At 40.4% G+C, this 17,411-nt stretch overlaps 1 protein-coding gene across 44 annotated transcripts in view; it reads right to left on the bottom strand.

Annotated features, from left to right (window-relative positions):
- Positions 1-17,411, bottom strand: part of SIPA1L1 (signal induced proliferation associated 1 like 1) — a 359,658-nt gene that overhangs the window by 220,704 nt on the left and 121,543 nt on the right. For 4 of the 44 annotated variants that reach the window (XM_070249965.1, XM_070249957.1, XM_070249958.1 and 1 more), the window contains one exon: positions 9,341-9,363. The exons of the other annotated variants lie outside the window; for them this stretch is intronic. The gene's annotated coding sequence lies outside the window, so the exon portion shown is untranslated. The remainder of the gene's footprint in view (positions 1-9,340; positions 9,364-17,411) is intronic. 44 annotated transcript variants of the gene reach the window in all.

Below are 17,411 nucleotides of genomic sequence, written 5' to 3'. Positions count from 1 at the left end.
CCCAGGTGCAGACCTATTCCACTCATCAGCCATGCTGTGAAGGCATCCCACATACAAAGTAGAGGAAGATTGGCATACATGTTAGCTCAGTACTAATCTTTCTCAAGCAAGCCAAAAAAAAAAAAGAGGGAGATTGGCAATGTATGATAGCTCAGGGCAAGTCTTCCTCACCAAAAAAAAAAGATGTAGAAGGTAGGGAGAGTCAGTCAGAGACTTCAAAGGGAAGGAGGGCAATTCACAGGTGGGTGAAAAGGAGCAAACATTGGGAAAACAAGTGTTTGGTCACACAGAAACAGAAGAGCACAGAGGGGAGCCCAACAAACAGGCTTTCCCTCTGTCTATTGCCTAGCTCATGTTATGCTAAAGATGATGACTTGCTTCCTGAGACAGGTTTTTTAATCTGAATTCTTTTAGTCAGTTAAGGGGGAGGTAACAAGAAAAACTTTTTGAGTCTTCGTTTCTCAAAAATAATCAGCCTAAAATAACCCTCATGTTAAAGAGACACGTTTTAGGACAGAAAATTTTGTTCCCCTTCAGTACACTCTATGATCTTTGCACAACGACGAAACTGCCTAACTACATGTCTCAGAACGTGTATCCTCATCATTTAATGACGCATGACTGTATGTGGCAATCTAACAACAGAGCCCCAAAAGAAATGAAACAAAAATAGACAGAACTGAAAGGAGAGAGACAATTCAACAATAACGAAAGACTTCACCACCCCATTCTAAATAAATGACAGAACAATCAGACGAAAAATCGGGAAGGAGATGAACACCTGAATAGCACTATTAACCATACTGACCTAACGGACACCTACACAACACTCCACCTCACAACCGGAGGCTACACATTCTTTTCAAGGCTCAGCATAGACCCTTCTCAGTGTCACAGAACAAAGCCCAATAAATTTAAAAGGACTGAAATAATACAAAATATGTTGGAGACTCCAAAGAATTAAATCAACAACCAGAAAAAAATTAAGAAATCTTCAAATACTGGGAAATTAAACAGCAATTTCTCAACAACTCATGGGTCAATGAAAAAAAAAATCACAAGGAAACTTAAGAAATATTTTGAACTGAATGAAAAACTTGTTAAAATTTATAGAATGCAGCTAAAGCAGTTTTTAGAAAGAATTTTATAGCTTTAAACTTAAGCCTAGAGAAAATAAGAGAGATCTTGATTCATTTCCACTTTAAGAAACTGAAGAGTAAACTAAACCCAAAGCAAGTCAAAGGAAGGAAATTAAATAAAGTTTAGAGCAAAAATCCAGGAAATTTAAAAGAAAAAAAATCAATGAAAACATGAGGCCGGACCAGTGGCATAGCGGTTAAGTTCACACACTCCACTTTGGCAGCTCAGGGCTCTAGAGTTCGGATCCTGGGTGCAGACCTACACACCACTCATCAAGCCATGCTGTGGCAGCATCCCATGTACACAATAGAGGAAGACTGGCACAGATGTTAGCTCAGTGACAATCTTCCTCAAGCAAAAAGAGGAAGATTGGCAACAAGCATTAGCTTAGGGCCAATCTCCCTCACCAAAAAGAAAAAAAAGAAAAGAAAAAAAATCAATGAAACCAAACTTAGTTATTTAAAAAGGTCAATAAAATTGGCAAACCTTTATTTAGACTGACCAAGAAAAAGCGAAAAAGATACCAATTACCAAAGGAATGAAAGTGGGGAGCATCACTATTGACCCTACAGTAAAAGTTTATAAGAAAATATTACAAAGAACTATATGCCATCAAATTAGTAAATTTTGATGAAACAGGCAAATTCCTACAAAGAAAAAAACTAAAAACCCTTATTCAAGAAAAAACAGAAGAATTGAATAGACCTATAAGAAAAATTCAATTACTAATTAAAAATCTTCCCACAAAGAAAATTCCAGGCCCAGATGGCTTCACTGCTGAATTCTATCACATACTTAAAGAATAATGCCATTTCTTCAGAAACTCTTCCAGAAAATGGAGGCAAAGAGAATACTTCCCAACTCCTTCTATGAATTCAATACTATCCTCTACCAAAGCCAGACAAAGACATCACAAAAGAGAAAACAACAGATCAATATCCCTCATGAACATATACACACAAAATTCTCAATTAGTAAACCCAATCCAGCAGCATATAAAAAAGATTTGATAACTATTACCAAATAGGATTCATCCCAGGAATGAGAGTTTCACTTAACATCTGAAAATCAATTTACATAATACATCTGAAAACTAATTAATTTAATACACTATGTTAATAGAGTAAAGGACAGAAAGCCACATGATATCAACACATGCAGACAAAATTCAACACCCAGTCACGACTTTTATTAAAAACCCGCAGCAAACCAGGAACAGAAGGGAACATCCTTAAGCTGAGAAAGGGTATTTATATGAAGCCTACAGCTAACATCATACTTAACAGTGAAAGACTGAAAGCTTCTCCCCAACATTGGGAACAAGACAAGGATGTCCACTCTCACCATTTCTAGTCAACGTTCTACTAGAGGTTCTAGCAAGTGCAACAAGGCAAAAAAAAAAAATTAAACATATCCAAATTAGAAAGGAAGACTTAAAACTGATAGCTTTCAAAGCCTCAATTTTCTAGATTTTCAATACCCGCACACACACAACCCATCTAGACAACTTCTGTTTAAAAACTAGAGTGACTGTGCTTTTTGTGTGGTAAATATTAAACCATGAGTTTCCCTCAGCTGGCCCTTTAACATCACCAGTGACCAGGAGCACAAAGGTTCTTCAATGGAATTAACAAACACAAACGAGAAGCTGAATATATCAATTTAAAGACTAAGAGAAGAAAATATTTGCTGAACTAAAATTTACTGTCTTAAAAAAACCTGACATAATTTCCAAGCATACATACACTTTAATTTTATCTCAACCCATTTGAAGAGAATTATATAGGCTTTACAATGTCAGCTCCACTCCTGACATAATATGCATGACCTTTGTTCTGCTGTGTGTCAGACAGGAAGCAATAGTCCAAATTTCCAATACGAACTCGAGTTACAGGTTCTGGGGAGGGCTACTTTCACGGTGACGTTTATGACGAAATACTCCTTGTTATTGGTCAATACTATGTCCTTGGAGAGAGACAATGTCATCCTGGTCCATCAATTTAACTATTTCATCAGTCCCTAGTCACATACACAAAAAATATAACTTTGTATTGTTCACAAAATAGGACTAGAACATAGCCGGCACTTGCCCAAGTAGCTGTTCAATGACTACTTTTGCAGGGAGGGTGGGTGGGGCAAGCGTCCCAGATGTGCTCCTCTGATGGCGATTCAGTTGGAAACTGGAGAACAGTACAGAAGTAAAAGGGATCCCAGACCCTGCCTTCCAGGGCAACAAAAAGGGAGCGGAATGTATGAAAATGCCATCTACTCCCCTCAGAGAGAAGATGAAGACACTTATCTCAAGCTTCACAAGCACAATTCAAGCAAATTCCAGACGCATCTATGGAGCAAGTAACCGTCTTGATGAAGTTCAGTGAGCACAGGCAGAGGGAAAGCACACTCAGCCCTCGCCCGCAATGCCTGGGCACCAGGGCAGAGGCCGAGCAGGTCCCTCAGAAGGCTGGCTTCCCCATGAACTCTGAGACCACGAAAGAGCGAACGCAGCAGCCTGGTCCTGTCACACAGCCTGCAAGTCTGAACCAGAGGACAGAAATCGTTTATACTCAGGGTTTATATTAACGGGATCTACGCCCGAGAGCAAAACTGCTCTGCCTCTACTGATGTTCTCACTATTAAATCGCTTTATCTGTAAGCTGTTTCAAAGTCAAGGCTTTCTCCTAAATAAAAGGCACCCTCAATGATACACTGAAGACGCAGCCCCAAAACCCTACTCTTGCTGCTGCTGCTTTTTTTCTCAATAAAACATCAAGTTGTCCTCTATACTGCTGGCAAAATACGGTTATCCTGAAATTCAAGACTTCTGAACTCCTAACACCAACACCGTGTTCCTCTCTTCTGGCACGCCCGACCTCCCCCGAAACAGCAAGCAATCCACGCTGCTCCTCACCGCCAACCCCTTCCTGTAGCTCTACCGTCAGGCTGCCAGCAGGAAAAATTAGGCGAATATCTCACTTCTTTGCCCTTCAGCCCTGGCAGTAGCCCATATTTCCCAACATATCCAAACAAAGGCCTTGTTGTCGAGGACAGGTCTGTGCCGACCCGGCTGCCATGGCCCCCCGCCATTGGACAGGTTTACATACAGTCAGACCTCCAGGTGGCAAAGGACGAGGTGCTGACGGACTGGGATGAGCAGAACACAGAAGCGCGTTTCTCTCGGGCATCAGTGGGTCAGTTCAGAAATGTTTACTGAACACCTTCTGTGTCAAACTCTGCTCAAGGTTACGGGCACACTGCGGGGACTACGACCAAACCGCAGGTCCCCAAGGAGACCATGCTCTACTTGGGGACGTGTAGGAAAGCTCATCCAGAATGAAAAAGCTGAAAACTCCAGCTCTCGTTTGAGAATGAAAGAAAACAGTAGTCAACCCCTCTCTGCCCCAGAGTCACATCAGGAAACAGTTGCATCAACAGCCTTCCTGCTTCTACTCTTGTTACCTTCCAATACATCTCAAGGCAGCAACCCGGCGGCCTTGGTAACACACAATACGCCCTCACCTAAAACCATTCGATGGCTGCTCAGGGCACTGGGAATAAAATTTAAAATCCTTGACTCGGTCTAAAAGGCTCTGCCTGATAATCCAGCAAATCTTTCCAACTTGGAAGGCACCCATCTCCTCAATTACTGTGCTCCAGCCACACAGCCTTTCAGCTTGTCAAACACTCAGCGCTCCTGTCAGGACGGCGGTCTGTCTGAAAGATTTTCCCACCTCCCGAGTCCCAAGTGGATGATTCCCACTCGTCTTTGTCAGCGGTTCTTTCTCCCGTTCCCCACCCCCGACATTCACCCCATACACACCCTCAACTAAATGAGGATATCAGGTACATTCTCTCATATTTCCAAATAACTTGCTTTCACGTGCAATTTGCTGAAAATGTAGCCTGCAAAGCCTAACTCTTGCTCCTTGTGTGTGTGTGTGTGTGTGTGTGTGTGTGTGTGTGTTTGGTGAGGAAGATTGGCCCTGAGCTGACATCTGTGCCAATCTTCCTCTACATTGTACGTGGGATGCCGCCACAGCATGGTCTGATGAGCAGTGTATAGGTCTGCGTCCAGGATCTGAACCGGTGAACCCTGGGCCACTGAAGCAGAGCATGCAAACTTAACCACTACGCCACCAGGCCGGTCCCCATTTGTGTGTGCGTTGGGGGGGGCGGGGTTAATAAAACAGCAGGTTGAGCCAGCCCTCATGGCCTAGTGGTTAAAGTTTACGTGCTCTACTGCAGCAGGCCAAGTTCAGTTTTCAGTCATGGAGCCACACCACTGATCTATGCAGTAGCCATGCTGTGGTGGCGGCTCACATAGGAGACCTAGAAGGACCTAGAACTAGAATATACAACTATGTACTGGGGTGTTGGGGAGGGAAAAATAAAAAATCAAACTGTTCCTTTATACTACTGGAAAGACATGGTGATATTGCTTCCAGAGCACTTATTACAGTTTATATGTACATATTTACTGGTGTGACCATACTATTTGCTCATGTCTGTTCCATTAAGCCCTAAATTTCACAAAGACAAGTACAATGTCAGGTTCAGGAAAGAACAATGTCCCCAGAGCCTAGGATGATGCCTAACACGTAGAAGGGACTCAAGGAAAAAAACGAATGAATGATGATCACCATCAATGGGGACAACTGTAATTTAAACTTCAGAGAACTGTGCCCAAAACAGCTCAGCGTTTCCAAGAGCCAGACCTAGTTCTGCTTGAGTTTTCTGTTGTAATGAAGGCTTTACTAGGAAAACAAAATCCAGACTGATTAACGACTGCTGACAGTCTACTTGTAGATGACACTTCTTTCCAATCATTTAGAAAGGTACCTAATATGTGCATCTGGTTTCTTTCTGTTTGTAAATGTGGATATCCTGTCTATTTGCAAGGATGACTCTGAGGATCAAAACGGGTGTTAATTACTTAAGCACTCGGCAACCTACGGAGAATTATAAAAAGTTAAGATATTACAAATTTCACTGTTAAATGAAACCAAGAAACTTCCCAGTATTAGAACAGGCATCTTCATTCCTATTAAAATGCTAACTTTGAAAATGTTCTCTATGATATATATGGCATCAGTAGATAGCTACTCAACACCTAAGTTTGCCTTTTTGAAGGAAATTCTACTTTTTATAGTTTCAGCTTTTATGTTATCATGGAAAATGACTATGGCAAGTAAGTAGATTGCTTTTGTCCAAATAGGTATACGACAAAGAATAAATGCTTCCATAGATGTTTCAAACAATGTCTGTATGACATTTCTATCTTAGCAATCTTGGAGACGCCCCAACACTACTTGTGCAATGCAAAATTATTCAGTGGTCCTCTGTCGGAAACACAGCAATTATTACAGTAACAGGGACCACACACACACATACACATAGTACATACAATATACTCTGACCTCTTATAAACAAAGAGCAAGCAAAAAATCCCTATTTTCTCTTTTAAAATATATTTGCTTTGACATAAAAAAACACCATTACTGACACAGGTGGGTCACAAAATAATATATAATTTTGTGTCGCTAAACATACCCAAAAGACTCAATGTTAAACACTATTTAAAGGTGTATCAGCCTCAAAGAAACTATTATACAAAGGTGTTAATGAAGATGATTACCATTAAGACTACAAGAAAAGCGGTCTCCAAAAATGTAGACCTCCCTGCACAAAAAGAAATGTTTATTTTACCTCTCCAATCATAAATAATTCAAGTATTTAAAACTTTAAGTTTACCATTTTGTTTCAATTTTGGACAAAATTTTAGGCAATAATTCAAATATATCCATGCAAGGACAATATAGGTTTGCTTCTCTGATAATTAAAAAGTTAGCAATGAACTTCTCTCCAACCCCAATCTTACCCTATTAACTTCTCTGCTGAACACCTTCTATGTAAACCTTAGACTCGTGTGTGATAACTGAGATGCAAAGAATTACTCCATATTTTGGTAACTGATAATTCACTTGCATATTATAAATGTTAAGTTACATCACTGGATAAACTGACTTCCAGCCTCAGGTGAGAGCTACCAGTAGTTTTACCTTTCTCATCTTTAGGGTTACCAGCAGGTACCTTGTCCCCTGGGGAAAATTTCCAACTCATCTAGATAAAACTGAAGATTATATCATATAAGGGATTTATTACCTTAAAATTAACCTGTTAGATTTTTTTTTTATGTTCTCTAGGCTTTCCTAGTGAAACTGGAAAACATTCCATAAAATTAATGTACAGAAACCAGATTCTATTCTATGATAAACGGACTCTCGTCTTGCCAAAAACGCGCTGGAAGTAACGAGTGTGGACTGAAGAAACCGATGTATGGCAATGAAGACCAGGGTCCCATGTTACAAGGACACTGGTTTCATCTAGCCTTAATGCACACCACCTTTCAGAGTCTAAAACAGAGCTGTGTGAACGACAAGAAATAGCCTATCAGATCCCCAAGCCACAAGAGTACCAGAGGTCAGTTTTCTAAAGGCAGTGTCTATTTTTGAACTCATATAAGTTGGGTTCTAAATTTGACCTGCATTTAAATGATCATCTGGTGAGGAATGTCCAGCTGGACTCTGACACAGTTGAAGTTGCTTGAGGGAGGTCCAAACAAAGTCCATTTTATACGCAACAGACAAAGCCTTCTCTTAGCAACGGGCGTCCCCCACAAAGGAAGGGCGGCAGCTGTGAAGAAGGGCCATCCTGCAGCTGAGGGTCCCTGGAATCCACTTCTTCACAGAACGAATAAAAGCAGGCCATTCTTCACATTCGGATGGTTTGGGAAAACCAATTTCTGATTGCTCAGCACAATAAAATGAAGTCACAGAGCATATTTTCAATGGAGTGCATGAATGTCGTCCTAAAGACACAGCCCGCAGAACCTATTTTTAAGGTTCCTCACAGTACACTTCCTTCAGAAGTACAAGTTCACAGGGCCGTGCTGACCAAAATAGTCTCACTGACAATGAAGAGAGAGTTTTCTTTTGACTTTTATGTTAAGAAACTGGAAGATAAAAGAAAACCATGAATACCCTATAATAATATCAGTTAAATAATTACAGCACCAATTGATGATAATTTTGGAAATTATCTTCAATTTTGAGGAAGCCTCCAAGCACTTAGAACTTTTACAATTCTTAAAAATTTGTATTTCAAGGCTACTACAGTGGTCTAAGCTTGGCACTAGCAGTACTGTATCACTTAGGAAATTACATCCCATCAATTTTAGTGTCCACACTAGGTAATCACTGCCAGAACAGAGGTGATCTATAAATACAAAACTACATAAATTATGTATCTATTTCTGTAAACCAAAACAACAGTAATCCAGTAAAACCCATTTAAATAAACTATTGCTAATCAAGAATGAAAGTAAAATACCAGACATGTCCATACGTATATGTCACACCCCAAACCTGTCTCCTCTCATTAGCCTACAGTTCTGGCCCAGTCCACCATGCTTAACAAACTAACACTGATTCAGAGGGCAGAGCAAATCCAAATATTTCATTTTCTAGACATCTGAAAGGTCGATCTGATTTTAAGATCCAAAACCTATAGACCATGAAAAGCAAATGCATAGTCTCGACACCAAAAGCCTTGATTTGTTAATGCCTCATTCATTCATTCACAGAACATTTACTGAGCAATGTGGCTGAGGCTGCTTGTTACTACCCAATATCCATGCTGCCCTTGTTCCCAACAGAAGCCACAATTCATCTAGAGGAAGCAAGGCATCTAACTAAAGACTACCTTCCACAGCCTCTCTTGCAGCTGGGTGAGTCCACATGACTAAGTGCTGGCCAATGAGAAACAAGCATATGTGTTTTGAGAAAATTAAGCAAAGAAAGGTTGCTTAAAAGAAGCTGGCTGTGTTCAGAATTTCAACCTTTTCCCCTCCCTCCTTCCACCTTTTAGAATATTAATGTGATGCTTCTAGTAGCCATCTTATACCATGCAATCACCTTAAGGATGAATGCCAAGAACTCAAAGAGAAGGTCTCAGCAGTTTTTCTTTAGTGTTGCCACGTCCAGGCAAGTAGTGGTCAAAGATACTGGCACTGCAGAGGATATCTATCACCTCTGATGCTGTTCTTGCCTCATTTTTGCTACCAGCAGTGTGGTATCTCCCACATAGCAATACAAACAAGCTCACGAAAGCTCTGAAAGAACAGGGCTTAAGGAACAACACTTACCTTCCACAACGAGAACAATGTCCCTAAAGAAGAAATAAAACGTAAGAATCATGAGTCACTTCTCTGTTCATACCTTTAAGCTTTCATTTAATCACTTACACACTGAGGACAGTGTGTGCACGCATGTGTGTGTCTCTGTCTGCCTGTCTGTCCTCCACTATCTCGGAAAAATTTAAAGACGATGACTACCCTGGTTCACTTTGCAACTCTAGAACCCAGCACACAGCAGTGTTAAATGCACAACTTGAAGCAAATGAATGCAGAGCTCCTAAATTAAGTCTTCCAATGACACATGATTCTAGAGTTTGAAATCACGCCACGGTACCTGCATGAGGGCCAGCTCACTCGATAAGACAAAGCACGGTGGAAAAACTGTTGCTCCCTGCCAAGCTAAGATGACCTGCTCTTTACCTCTGGGATGTAGAGACCTCACTCACTACCTCATGTTTCCAGGGTGAAAGTGGACTGGAGAGCTCCAGCCTTCCCTTCTCCTCTTCTGGTTAACCCACTCCCACTTGCTCAGTCTTTACACGTTTCCTGAGCACTTCCTATGCACCACACACTGTACAGGGATGTCAGGAATAACAGAACACAACAACTGCCCTCCAGAAATCTATCATCCATAAAAGCATAGAAGCAATACCACGCAATGGGGAAAGATGATGGATATACACAATGCCTGCTTCCCACGGGGAGGCTGGGCACTGTTCCGAGTGGCTCACCTGGACTATCTCATTTACTCCACACCGTCACTGCTGCACTTCCTCTCTGCGATTAGGGCAGCAGAGACCTAGCAGCACCTAAACCAGTCAGAAGACAACCGACAGAGAGGGAAGGCAGCATGCAGGACAGGAAAGGCTGAGCAGTGAAGCAAAACCTGAACAATCAAGAGGATGTGCCCACGTTGAAAGGTACTGGCAGAAACTTTCAGGCAGAGAACTTACCAGGGAAAAAAATCCAGAGGCAGGAAAGACCACAGCACATCAGAAGAGTGTGGCAGAATCTGGCACCAGAGCATGAGCAGAGCTGCCAGAAGTTCTTAACACCTGAAGGATTGAGCTTGCAAGAGACATAGCCAGGGAGGTGCTCTGTGAGAAAGACCTGATGACTTTTCCTAAATATTTCTAAATCGTGTCTTCAGGAAAGGCATGAAAGGATTTCTTACTCTGAAGTAGGTAATATCAACCCTGTTCCATTTTTAAACCCAGATTGATACTTATAATTTTAAAAGATTACTAATTGGAGAGTAACAAAAGGACATTAGGAATTCTACAAAAGCACAGCAGTGGCCTGGAAAAAAAATTCCCCAAACTGAAATACTTCTTTAAAATAGCCCTACAAAATATACTTCCCTTTAAACTCTGAAAAGATGGTTAGGCAGATTAATGACTTAAAAAATAAAGTCTGCATTTGGTGGCAGAGTCAACTCTTTCAAATCTAATTTCCACTCCCCTTCCCTTTAAGTCATAGAAATCTGATTTTATTTGGGCTGGCAAGGTACCCACTTAAACACCACACTTGAGCCTGCCTGGAAGACAGAGGTGGCCAAGGAGTTTGAAGTAGAATTCAATGGGTGGGGGATTCCAGAAAGTCCCTTTGCCCCCTTTCCTTTCCTCTCCTCACGCAGACGTCTTGGCTGGCGTTCCAACAGTGTCCTGTGGTTTTGTGGATGGAGGCCTTGCGCTCAGGACGCTGAAAGCTGGAAGGAGCCTGAGTCCCTCCCTGATGACTTGGTAGAAGCACCACCCCTAATGGTTTCCCTACAGACATTTTATGTGAGAAAATCAAACCCTGTTTAATCAGATCCCTTCTCCTACTAGTCAAACACCACTTCATTGCAGATGGTAGAAAATATTTAAAGTATACATGGTAAGATTTGGCAAAAAGCAGTTTCAAATAAATTTACAGTATTAAAACATATCATTTCATGATTCACTATCTTTTTTCATCTAAATCACACATCCACATCTTTATTAAACATCCTTTTAAATCAAAATAAATCTTTTCTAATTTTTCCTTTGGGCACCAAAGGCATCTGGTTCTTGGAACATCTGATCTGCTCTGGGAGCTGAACCGGGGAGAGTGAGCTGGACCGCAGAGCAGTCCCTGGAGAGCAGGCACGGAGAGCAGCGTGCAGGCGGAAGCAGAGAGCTAAACATCAATGATACAACACAACACAAGCTGTTTACAAAAAGCTTCTTTGTGTTTTACGAGCCAGGCGAATTGTTAGGTAACAGTTTGGGCAGCTACTGCCCGCTATCACAGAACCATGCCGGGATTAAGTGTCACAGCATTCTTATTCTACTTGATACCTACCATCATTTTATTTTTAAAAGGCGTACCTGCTTTATAGCAACCTGCCTGATGTCGGTGAGATTCATTATTTTATTTTTGTGGAAATGCTATTGCACCCCTTCCCCCACCCCCTACCATCCAAACAGCTGAAGGATGCTCGCAGTGGATTATGCCTACCGTAAACTGAGTGATTCCACAGAGCTGGGATGCAGCTGGGGAGGCGGACTCCTGTCTTTGGGCAGAATCAGAAATTCACTGACTATAGAAAAGAAATGTCAGGATCACCTTCTCCAATTTAACTCGATGTACAGGTTTTGTTTAAAGCCAGAAACAAAACCCAAATGGAGAAACTAAACCGAAAATAATCTATTTCCATTTTATCTCAGTTCACTTCTTTAAAAAAAGAATACTCGTCTCTATTTCAAATATTTTTGCCAAACTAACAACAAGCCTGCTGTCAAGTCACCACTACCTGACAACCATGGAATTCTTGCTGTATATTAAATCAGTGCAATTACACAAACATCAGTTTTCTTTATGGGCAACATGGCATAGCGAAATGTACATAATGTCTAGATTCAAACCTAGATGTGAATCCTGGTTCTCATAATTAGTAACTGCAGGTCAAACCTTGGGCAGCCTAATTTATCTCTGGTAACTGAGACTCTGGCCTCAGTTCCCTACAAATATAAAATGAAAACAACGCTATTACTCTCTGCCTTGCATTGTCAGAGAAGTTAGCGCTAATATATATATTAGGCACCATGCAGCTATTAATATGATGCTAATTACTAAAATGCTTTTATATATTTAATGGTCAAAGAATAAAAGATGAAAAAATTTAAAATAAAGCTAACTAAAAGCATCAAATAAAATAAAAAACAAAATCAGAGAGAGAGTAACTTCTGAGTAAGAGAGTCCTCAGCTCCTGCCTGAAACATTTCTAGGAAGGGGAATTCACTACCTCAAATGGCAACTCCATCATTCATGCAACACTGCATTAACTATGTGTCAGTTTCGGGACCAGGCTTGAAGGAACAGATAATTAAGACACGGTACCCTGCTCTCAAGGAATTCACAGCTCCCTCACATGAACAGACAAATACACTACAGCGACAGGCACTGGGGCACGCCACCCAACCTAGCGGTGTCAGAAGAAAGGAAGCCCTGACGTAAAATCTTACAGAACAAGGAGATGGAAAGGGAAGCACTGAAAGGACACAAGCACCCTGAGGTGAGAGCGTGGTGTTTCAGAAGGACCATGTTCAAAGGAGAGAGTAGCAGACGATGTGGCTGCCCGGGTTCCCATCAGAGGGCTGGGAGGCCACATGAACAATCCCGGCTTTCTCCCACAGGCTGTGAGGAGCTTTGGAAATGTTTTAAGCAGGAGAGTGACATGGTTTAGACATGCTTTTTATACAGAAATTATGGCAGCAACGTGGAAAACGAAAACTGAGAGCAGGGACAGACTGGGAAGTAAACCACGAGCCAGGTAAGCAAGAACGAGGCTACAGAGTGAGGATTCACATTTCTAAGCTCATCTAAGCTGTGACAAGATTTTCTAAGGAATTACAACTAAGCAGGGTCTTCCTTGGTTTCTGGTGAGATTTTCTATACACGTAATCTCCCAATAGTATTGATAGCTGCAAAAGAAAAGAACCAAGTGGGCTAGTTTTAAGTTCTCACAAAGTGTGGGCCAAGGTGAATGAAAGGTGAATTTGGAGACATTTTCATAAAGAGGAACATGCAACTTCACAGAAAACGCCACAGAGCGCTTTCCCCACTATCAGTTTCACACCCAAATGCCTCTACTTATGATCAGCTGTTAGTAATAGAAATAAAAACTGAATCTCAAACATTTATCTTGGTCTATGCAATGTGGGTACACAAGTGTTTCGATTTAGGTAAAGAATAAAATTCTGATAGCCCACAAATTTTGACCACTTTTAAGTTCCACCCCACCAACAACTTTAACGTGTCCTTGGTCTGTAATATGAAGTCGCTTATCAAAAAGAGAGCAAAACAGCTCCATGGGAACAGAAAAAGGATCTTATCTGTGCTTAGCTATCAGCCAAAACTGTTCGTAAAAAGGAAGAATACCACACAAGTTGTCTGGCTGACTCGAGTTGGCTGCTGCCTGTACATTCACAAAGGAAAATATGTATAAACACGAACATCCAGGCACAAATATCCATCTGGACAGGATGTTAACACCATTCCTCAACCCCTTAAGGGTCGTCTTCTCTCTCAGAAGTATAAATTCAACCAACTGGTTTAAGAGCACGTTAATTAATCCAAGTGAGGAAGAGAGGACAGAGAGAGCGAGTCATCTCTTGAACATGAATAAGGACTCATCTCCATAAGACCATTTGGGAAGTTTAAAAAGATTAAGTGCATCAAGACCCTAAACTATTCACGTGGAAAAAGTACCAAATTCTGATCTCCTTGAACCTCAGCTGTCTGAGTCTTCCCTTGGAGTCATTCCCCTGGCACTGGATTAAGGAAGCTCACTGCGGCACAATCCTACTGAGTGAGACGTCCTCAGGAAGGAGGTGATGATACAACGTGGTTACTGACACCAAGCTGACATGGAAAACTGACAGAAGGAATGTTCTGACAACAGAATGAATCATAAAACCAAAATTGTTCCCTTTCTTTCTCTGGTTTAAATTGAGTGATCACGAAACCCAGCATTCCATTGTTGAGGCTTCCACACATCTAGTTAAAATGCTCTTTACTTTTATAAAATGCATAGATAATTTTTTTGTTGAGGTATAACTGACATATATTAGTCTCATGTGTACAATATGATTTGATATTTGTATACATTGCAAAATGACCACACAGTAAGTCTAGTTAATGTCTGTCACCACACACAGTTATAAAAAAATGGTTTTTTCTTGTGATGAGAACTTTTAAGATCTATTTTCTTAGCAACTTTGAAATAGGCAATACAATATTATTAACATAGTCACCATACTGTACATCACATCCCCATTACCTATTTATTTTATAACTGAAAGTTTATACCTTTTGACTCCCTTTACCCATTTCATCCATTCCACACCCCCCACCTCTGGCAATCACCAATCTGTTTTCTGTATCTATGAGCTTGGTTTTTTGTTTGCTTTGGTTTTTTTATATTCCACATAGAAGTGAGATCATACAGTATTTATCCTTCTCTGTCTGACTTATTTCAATTAGCATAATATCCTCAAGGTCCATTCATGTTGCTGCAAATGGAAGGATCTCCTTCTTTTTTATGGCTCAATAATATTCCATTTGTATGTATACGTGTGTGTGTGTGTGTGTGTATATATATACATGTTACATTTCCTTTATCTATTCATCCATTGATGGACACTTAGGTTGTTTCCATATCTTGGCTATTGTAAATAATGCAATAAATATTTTTATTATTTAATTTGGTCTTCTCAATCCCTTCCAAGAATTTTTCCCCATTCAACAGGGTAATCTTATAACTGGAAGGTTAAGAACAAAGAAAGGCTCTAGAGTCAGACCACATGAATTTGATCCTAAGCACTTATTCCCTCTTGTGCCCATTTCCTCTCCTGCCAATCTGGACCAGCCTCACCAGGTTCTTGTGACGAGGACATGGTATAATCCATGCTCACTCAGCACAAGGTCTGTCACAGAGCTCTATAAACATTCCCAATTGTTATTAGTCTTAAATAATCAAAGCATGGCAAGCACTAGGGGAGACAATATTCAAGTCCTTAAGACTTGACCATTTTGTGGAAAACAGATGCTAAAATCATAAAAACACCAACACTATTAACCATTGTGATGTATCTATAAAGGGACATCATAGGATTATCCAAGTGTCTTCCGTCTTTATATATTACTGCCACTTTCCATAATTTAAATGCCAAATGAGTTATTCTTAATTACCTTAAACTTGGCCTTTCTGTCTACTCCTATATCCTGCCATGATCCCATTAACATGGCCTCCTGAGGTTGATTTCAAGAGATTTAAGATTACCTACAGTTGATTCCCCCTCACTATTTTTAATGGATTTCTACTGATAATTACTTAAAATAAATTAGCTAATTTCTAGGCCGTGTGGTTGTTTCCACTAGGAATCTACTGAGCTATACTTGTTTTTCATCAGCTGTCTGGATAATTATATTTAGTCCACATTTTTTTTAAGTCAGTAGAGAATGAAAATGTTAATAATTAGCCCTTCTTTTTTGGACTTCCCTAAGTCCTCTAATTCCTCTTAAAGCTTATGCAATGGGTTCAGAATGCAGACGAAACAACTCACATCTCAGAAGCAGTTCAATAACTGGATATTAAAGGATTAAAATTAGACAATTCTTGATGTAATGAAAGATAAGAACTACAACGTAAACGGAATTGTGAATGACTATAGGCTTCCTAGGTGCATTTCTGCACCTAAAATCAAATGGTACTGAATGTAAATCTGCATATTGTACTAAAATGCTTACCCTAAATTGGTAATTTTTTAATAGTGACGAGGAACAAGAGAAAGAGTCCACTGAAATCTTAACGTGGGATTTCCACAAAACTGAAAGTTTCCACTTTGTTCCTATATTTAAAAATGTAAATAAATCAATTCAGCCAAGATAAAATGACTTTTAAAAAGTCTATGAGAAACAATTTTCCACAGAATACCTATTGTTTCCAGATTTACTTAACTCAGCCAAAATATTACTCTAAATTTTGTACTTAAAAACAATATAGAGGGGTACTGGCTCCAGTTAAGATGAAGGAAGTGTACTACACCCAGTCTCTCCACTGAACACAGCTATAACACCTGGATAGAATACATGAAGCAGGATTTGAGGGCTCTGAAACGTAAATGATGAGAGCAAGCTGATTGGGGGAGAAGAGCACAACTCAAAGTACCACCAAACCAGGGATGAATTTCCTCATTTTTTCCTCCAAAATCCCTTAGCCTGGACTCAAGGTAGCCAGACACCTGGAAATGAGCTCTAGGATGCAGACAGAGGGAACAAATCCGCAAAGCCTCTTGAGCTCTAGTTTAAGAAGCAGGAAAGGGAATTCCTAACCCTTGATAGAATGGGGGAAAGTCCCCGTGTTTCCTCCTTTTTTCTCTATTCTCTTCCTCCCCAGCACAAGGCAACTGCAAGGTGGTGGTGGGCAGAGAGGACCACAATCACTTAAACCTCTGAGGGAAAGGAAGCTTCCCCTCTGATCAGAGGAGCTATGATCTCAAGAGGCAGGCGCAAACATCTGTTACTCTTTTGCCCTCTGTCTTCCTGCCTCTTGGTCTAGAAGGTAGGCAGTCACAGGAAGTGCACTGCCCTATTCTAAAGCCCCATTTTGTGTCTCGAGGACTGAAAGAGGGAACCTCAGAGAAACAGGAAGTACCAGGGAAATGGACTCACAAAATACAGCCAACTGATTTTTGGCCAAGATGCAAAGGCAATTCAACAGAGAAAAAACAGTCTTTTCAACAAACAGTGTTGGAATAATTACACATACATATGCAAAAAAAGGAAACTTGATCCAAAGCTCAGACCTTACACAACTATTAATTCAAAATAGATCATATAGATCTAAATGTATAATGGAAAACTATAAAATTTTTAGGAGAAAACATAAAAGAAAATCTTTATGACCTGGAGTTAGGCAAAGAGTTCTTAGACATCAGCCCCAAAGCGTAATCCACTAAAAAGAAAAAAAAACAAAAAAAAGATAAATTATATGTCTTTAAATTCAAAAATTCTTGCTCTGAGAAAGATACAATTAAGAGAATGAAAAAATAAG

This window comes from Equus caballus, chromosome 24 (genome assembly GCF_041296265.1).
Source record: "Equus caballus isolate H_3958 breed thoroughbred chromosome 24, TB-T2T, whole genome shotgun sequence".
NCBI classification, from domain to species: domain Eukaryota; kingdom Metazoa; phylum Chordata; class Mammalia; order Perissodactyla; family Equidae; genus Equus; species Equus caballus.
The sequence above is the reverse complement of the archived record's forward strand: the minus strand, read 5'-3'. Positions and strand labels throughout refer to the sequence as shown.